Source organism: Schistocerca americana, chromosome X, assembly GCF_021461395.2.
Source record: "Schistocerca americana isolate TAMUIC-IGC-003095 chromosome X, iqSchAmer2.1, whole genome shotgun sequence".
In the NCBI taxonomy this organism is placed as follows: domain Eukaryota; kingdom Metazoa; phylum Arthropoda; class Insecta; order Orthoptera; family Acrididae; genus Schistocerca; species Schistocerca americana.
The window spans coordinates 369,380,265-369,387,656 of NC_060130.1; the positions used below are offsets into that span (position 1 = coordinate 369,380,265).

Below are 7,392 nucleotides of genomic sequence, written 5' to 3' on the forward strand. Positions count from 1 at the left end.
AGGACTTCCGACAAAGTATCAGACATGGAGAAAAAATACTTTTTGCTCATGACAGCAACATAGTAATAACAGGTGAAAATCCAACACAACTGTCAGAAAGAGCAAACGAGGGTCTCAATGATGTCCACAACTGGTCATTAAAAAATAAAGTAACCCTAAATGTAAAGAAAACTAACTATATTAACTTCCAATTGAACAAAAAACACAATGCCACTAGAATAAAAGTTAATAATAATGAATTAGAATGTGTAACAAGTACCAAATTCTTAGGGATGAATGTAGACAGCCAACTGAAATGGACAAACCATGTCAACATTTTGGCAAAGAAATTATCCACAGCATGCTATGCTCTTAGAATCCTTGCACCGGTATGCAATAATACCTGTCTTAAAATAACATATTACGGATATCTACACTCAGTCCTCAGCTATGGGATCATGTTTTGGGGAACAAGTGCCAGTAACATACAAACTGTGTTCAAAGTACAAAAAAGAGCCATAAGGATAATAACAAACAGCAACAACAGGGCCCACTGTCTAGAATTATTTAGAAAGCTAGGAATTCTAACTGTTTCTTGTGAGTATATCTTTCAGAACATAATGTTCATTAAGAAAAATCTCAACATGTACAACACAAACAGCCTAATACATGACCATGAAACAAGAGCTTGTCACCACCTCCATCTAGATAGAAATAACAAGGCAAAGACACAAAAAAGCATATTTTATAATGGGATAAAACTGTATAACAAATTACCACAAGAAATTAAAGAAATAAATGAGCCCCTCACTTTCAGACAAAAGCTTAAAACTTTTCTAGTAAGTAAAAGTTGTTATACTGTAAAAGAATATTTAACATAGATGTAGATTATTAGCAACATATGACATTATCACCAAAATAATGTGTGTATGACTAGTTATAAAAACTACACAAAATATAAGAAACCTGTTTCATTGTAAATGTAAATGTGTGCTCATGTGTTGTAAACTGACGACATCCATACAATATTTATTGTTCCACAGATGAATAAATAAATAAATAAATAAATAAAATAAAAGCTCAAATGCTGTGAGTAAAAGAGTTAAGATATAGTAATGAAAATGAGTATGAGATGACGTAACCTGTGTAGCCAAATAAAGCCATAAAATGGAGCAAGATGCTTAATCATCCAACATAAACTATTAACTGTTATTTAGTTTAAAACTGAAGTATCTCAGCTAGTGTGAAGTATTTATGGTATATTGTGACAAACACTTATATGTTCCACTGAGTGACATAAGCCAAGTAGGAATATATGTTATAATTTTGTATTATAGGTATTATGTGAGTAAGTGTACTGAAAATGTTTGTTTTGTATGTGTTTCATGACCCATGATCCTGTTCAGCAAGATGTTCCAGTGCTGTTTTGATGACGCAGCAGGTGCTGTAGGGGTCCATCCACTGGCCAGCTGAGCTGGTGGCAGATGACCTGGAAGACATTGTCAAGACTGAATTTAATTATTAAAAATGTCTTGCTAATAAATGAACATAAAATTGTATCACTTTAGTATCTGATGTCCAACTGTTAGCATTAAAAAGTTGTGATATATCAGATCTATATGTGCTGGTGATTGATTGTACATAATAAGTTCTGAGCAGACACAGTAAGATAGTTCAGTTGAGAGAATTGGTTGATACAGAAGTCTTAATTTTGAGACTTTCTAGTTGCATGAAGATTAGCCAGGCAACTATAAATGACTATTTTTATAACTCAGGGAGTTTGTTAGAAGCTTAAACTGAGTTAAATGACAAAAAATGTTACTATACACAGAATAAGACTGGAAGTGTAGCAATATCTGTTGGCCACTGTGGCCGAGCAGTTCTAGGCACTTCAGTTCATAACTGCACTGCTGCTATGGTCGCAAGTTCGAATCCTGCCTTGGGCATGGCTGTGTTTGATGTCCTTAGGTTAGTTTGGTTTAAGTAGTTCTAAGTCTAGGGGACTGATGACCTCAGATGTTAAGTCCCATAGCGCTTAGAGCCATTTGAACCATTTTGCAGCAATATCTCTGACAGTTAATATAGTGATTATTTATACATTATTTTACACTTCAGTATTCAATATGTATTGAACTCTAATGAAGTTTTATGAACTGTTAATCCTTGTTTAACCATCTTAATAGTGACTTGATGGTTAGAGGAAAATCCGTGAATGATATTACTATGATTGTGAATTCTGTGTATATCAGCTATGCCGAGTGAACTGAATGGAATTATTAATGACACTTAGGCATTTTTAAAGAACTTACACGAGCTTATTGTGAGTTTTGTAACTGTACTGATGAGGTGCAGTTAATGGTAGCATTCGAAGTGAATTATTTAAATGCTTATGCACTCAAGAAAAGGTATATTGTTAAATACTTTCATTACAAAAGTACATGAAAGATGACATTGATACCAGAGATTATTGTGTCATTGGAACATTGATATATGGACGTTTCCTTTATTTCACAATATCGCAAATTTTTCCCATGAGTGTAATTCAACATTAAACATCCAAATTGTCCATGAGTCTACTCATTGTTAGTGAAAAGTATCTGATATAGAACAATTGTTTTTAAATAGAAGATTTGATTTATGTGAATGTTATTGCAGGTTCATCTGAGTCCTGACTATACTAATTTGTGCCTGCAGCATGGTGATGTGATCACACCAGCAACTACACGAGAAATAAAAATCTTTATATAGTAATTACTTCATCACAGGCAGCCTATAGTTGTGTCAGTAGAGGAGGGATAGGGCAGGCCTCTGAGTCAACATAGTCTCAGGCCAACAGAAATAGTGTATGCAATTGATGAGCATTTTCTCAAAAGTCGATAAATGCTCAGTTGTTCCAAATTTAGATTTTTGTAGTTGCAAATCAAGCTTGTTTCCATGCATAATGTGTTGAAACAGTTTTGTCAAAGCCAGTATTTGCTGTTGTTATGAGGTATTGAAAAATACAAGTTTTGCAAAACTTGATATTTGCTGTCAGTCAATTAGAGCAAAACTACCAAATTGTGATTTGATTCTGAGAGACCTGATGGGAGAATAACAATATAGGACATCACTGACAATGATAATAAGAGAGATTTTTCTGAAAAAAAGACTGTAGGCAAGTACTTGCCACCAGAACTGACAATAGAAATAAATTAGTGGTTTATGTGACAATATTAACTCCATTTTATTACTCAGTTCAAGTCATCTGTGTCAGGGAGACAGAGCATCAAGAAAGAATCAAAAAGGAAGTGTACTGTTCTGATAAAATACAGCATAAGGAAAAAAGAAGACTAGGCAGTCCCATTATACACTGGAACATTTCAAGAAACACCTGAGAGCCCCAAAGACAGCAAAAACTTCATGAAAAGAAGTTCTATGCAGCAATGAAGGAGGAAAATTGAAATGTGGTTAAAGTATGTTTTGATTTACAACAGAATCTGCCAATACCAAAGCTCTGAAGTATTCTATTCAGAGCAGGTTTGTATATACAGCTTGTGCATTTGATTCATTCCCAGTCATAGACAAAGGAAAGGATTGCTTTTAATACTTGGCTTGAAACAGAAGGACTGAAAGAATGCAACCAAGTAGCCTATACTGTAGTCTGTTTTCTCAGAAACCTCAACCCAACCAAAAAGTGGTTCAAATGAAATTTGTTTATTGTCCAGCTCCTATGTCAGTCAAAATGTAAATACAGTACTTATGTGCACCCTAATGGCCATTATGGAAGAAAAGCAGAAAATCTTATAAGCTGGTACATTATTTTGCTATTCATGGACCCAGCTATAATCCAGACAGAGTGTATGGTAGAGTGGATAGATAATTATTACTGGAAAAAAGACATTCTTTCACCAACAGAATACTATAAACTGCTGGAACAGTATGGCGTTGTCAAGATACTTAAAATATTGGGAAGCAAAGAATTTCAAGTCCAATTCGCTAAAAGCCATATGATCTGAGATGCATTTCAAAATCACTGCTCAGCAAATGGTGGATTAAGAAAAATGTAAGAAGATGGTATTGTTGTCAGCATCAGACAATTATGATGAGGTTGTACTGAAATCCAGAAACTGTAGCTAGGTAGTGAGGAAATCAACCACTCTGGAAAAGAACAACATGGTCAGCAAAGAAAAGAAAAAGTATCTCTTAAACCTTATGAGGCATTTTAACAAACCAGACGGAGTAGAAGATTGCACAATTAATAACATAACATACAGTGTAGAGCATTTACATCATGATGATAACCTAAAAATTAAATTCATGAACACCAATGCAGTGTGGCTGGACTGTTGGAAATGCTGAGAATACATGCACAGCTTCACCGTTTAATGTCAGCACTGTTGAATATGCACCTCCTTATCTTCTTGGAATATACTGACCTCAGTGTATTCCAACATTTATATCATTTGTCAGTTGAAAGAATAACTCCACTACAAACGTGATCAAAATAACCTGTTGTAGCAAACCTACATTAATGAATAATTGTATCATAAACTAGATGTCTGGAAATGAGAGTTAGTAAAAGTTATAAGAACATGAAAGATTTTCACAATACAAATAAATGATAAATCCCACATTTTGATAAAAAATATGATACCAGCAAGTAAATCATTTCCAGTGGCTTTAATCTACCTCGCCCCTCTTACTTACACAATAAAATGTTGTTCTGACATATCAGCAGTTACGAACCTCCACAAACTTCCTCTGTGACTGCTATGGATTACTGCCAACAACAAAACCAATATCATGAGTTTAAAGCACACGGCCTATCTCCATCGTCTGCTGTTGTCATCTGCTGAACCAGATGAGTGTTAAGTGCACGTGCACCGTAGCAGATCAGCACAAAAGCATATAACGTGATAGTCAGAAAAGTTAACTAGAGGCAAAACTTTACAGATCCATACCAAAAGAATAAAAAGACTAAGATTCTTTGTAGGCACTATAAGAATGTATTTCATCTTTCGGCTGGGATGAAAGTGAATTTCATGTATACATATGAACACCTTGTGTTAATTGAAAGGGCTCGAGGTGTGTGGGATGGTGCAGTGCGTGGTCTTGCCACTGCATGGTGGTGTCCACAGTGTGCGAGTTGAGGGCTGGGAAAACCCTGTCAGCAGTGGTGGCCATTGTGTCAGCACTCTGAAACTTCTGTGTGGCTAATACTATGCATACTACGGTGGGGAAAAGCACGCCAAGTTGTTACAGACAGTGTGAGGAGGTACTGGAGGTGTTGCAAGGGCCACTTGTCAGTGCACTGCTTGGATGATAATGCTGCTCGCATGCATGCACTGCAGCTCTAACATGGCGAGTCCGCTCTGTGAGCCTGCCACATAGGGCACTGATGTTGCCAAATTGTGGCCGGTTTGTAATTATGTCACATGTCCCCATGGCAATTAACAGTTCCAGCTGTGTGAAAGCAAGTGCAAATGTGTTGTATCATTCATAATGGAAGAGCCTGCAAATATTGCCTCTGCAGAAGTGAACCACAGGTGTGGGTCACACACGTTGGATGGCAGTAAGTGCACGGTGGGGTGGACAGGTGAAGAGGTGGGAGAAACTGCATGTGCACACCCAGTGGCAGCATGTGCAAGCTGTGTGAAGTGACTTAGGGATGCTTGGAATCCGCCCATCTGTGTGTGCAGGTTGGGGAGGGGGGATTTGGCCATTGGTGGGGGCCGGACCTGATTGAGGTGGTGTTGTGGGATTGTCTGTACCATGGCGTACTGCTCTCTTCACTAGCAGTGGCAGGCAGAGGGGTGGGGGTGGATGCACAATGCAGCTGTGCAATGCACATGACCCAGTACAATGATCGGAAGCCATATGGGGGGGTTCATCCGAGGGTCACCAATGTAGAAAATACGTTCCTCACTAACCTAGCACACTTAGCCCTGTAGTACACTAGTACATCTGAGCATTAGTGGAAAAAAAGGCAAACAGGACACAGAAAGTACCTTTGACTTTTTAGTTTATTTATTGGGGCAGGACACAAGTACATAAAAATTAACAGGGGACATTAACACAGTATAATTACTTAGCAATAAAGATGGACACAGTTCCTATAGCAGACAGTAGCCCAACAGAACTGAAGGTTTCAGGGACTGGCAAGTAATGAATCATAAAAGTTGAAAGTTATAGACAGCTATTCCATACCTAGCAAATACAAGAAAAGAAAGTTTGTGGACATGCACATGGTAGACTATGGCAGTCAGGCACTTCACAGCACACTAACCACTGTGATACAATCATCACTGAGAATTCTGTGATGCAGAAGCAGCCTACTGATCCTGTGAAGCTGGGGGTAGCATGAAAAACATCAATGTCGAATTGATCTGTTTGTTCAAAATTCTCAGGCTTTGTAAATGCCCACAATCAGCCAATGTGTTGGCTTCTCTGCAAGTGTATATGTCCAGAATATTGTCACTGCACATCATGGCAAGTCGCATCTTCAAAGTCACACAGCACAAAAGACATTCACTGTAAAACACTACCTTGCTCGGACAAGCATGTCAATCATTTGATGTCAGCATGGGAAGTACCATTCAGGGAGCTCTTTCTGTCTCATACTTCTCTCCAGGAAAACCCCCCGGGCTGCAACAAGGCAGAGCATGGCACAGAGAAGTTCCACTACTTCAGTCCGCTTTGCTCACGGCCTATCTGCATCGTCTGCTGTTGTCATCTGCTAAACCAGATGAGTGGTGAGTGTGCCTGCACTGTAGCACATCAGCATAAAATCATACAATGTGATAGTCAGGAAAGTTAGCTAGACACAAAACTTCACTGATCCATACCGAGAGAACAAAAAGATTCAGATTCTTTGTAGGCACTGTAAGACTGTATTTCATCTTTTGGCTGGGATGAACGTGAATTTCATTTATACATATGAACACTTAAAACATACCTTCACTCAAGAATATCAGGCTCATAAAACCAAGTGAAGTTTTGTTGGTGATGCAGAAATGGAAATATTTATCTAACTGCAAATTCAACTAGATTTTAGGATGTTTGCAAGTATTCCCAACGTGTATACAGGCCTGCACTTAGGGTCTCTTATTGATTGGAATAGTACATTTATTTCATAATTTTCACACCACATTTGGTAGCAGTTTCCCAGAGCCTTATTGCGGCTTTGTGTAGTTGAAGTGTGGACTCATTTGCCAGTAACAGGTTCATATATATGTAAGGATAATATGATTTTGCTTTATAATCTTACAGAGAACAATGAGTAGATAAAACAGTGCATCAAAGGACTGTGCCACAAGTGTGGAAAATTACATTATATGAAATAAACAGGTAAACTGCATCATTTCAATTATTTCAACATGAAGTGTCACATTTTATGTACTAGCTGCATCCTGAATTGCATGTTCCTGCTGGTGG

General features: G+C 37.7%; 1 long non-coding RNA gene across 2 annotated transcripts in view; it reads left to right on the top strand.

Annotated features, from left to right (window-relative positions):
* LOC124556637 overlaps window positions 1-1,962 on the top strand; it is a 32,099-nt gene extending 30,137 nt beyond the window's left edge. For both annotated transcript variants that reach the window (XR_006968635.1, XR_006968634.1), the window contains one exon: window positions 1,386-1,962. This is a non-coding gene — a long non-coding RNA (uncharacterized LOC124556637). The remainder of the gene's footprint in view (window positions 1-1,385) is intronic.
* Window positions 1,963-7,392: the final 5,430 nt, after the last annotated feature.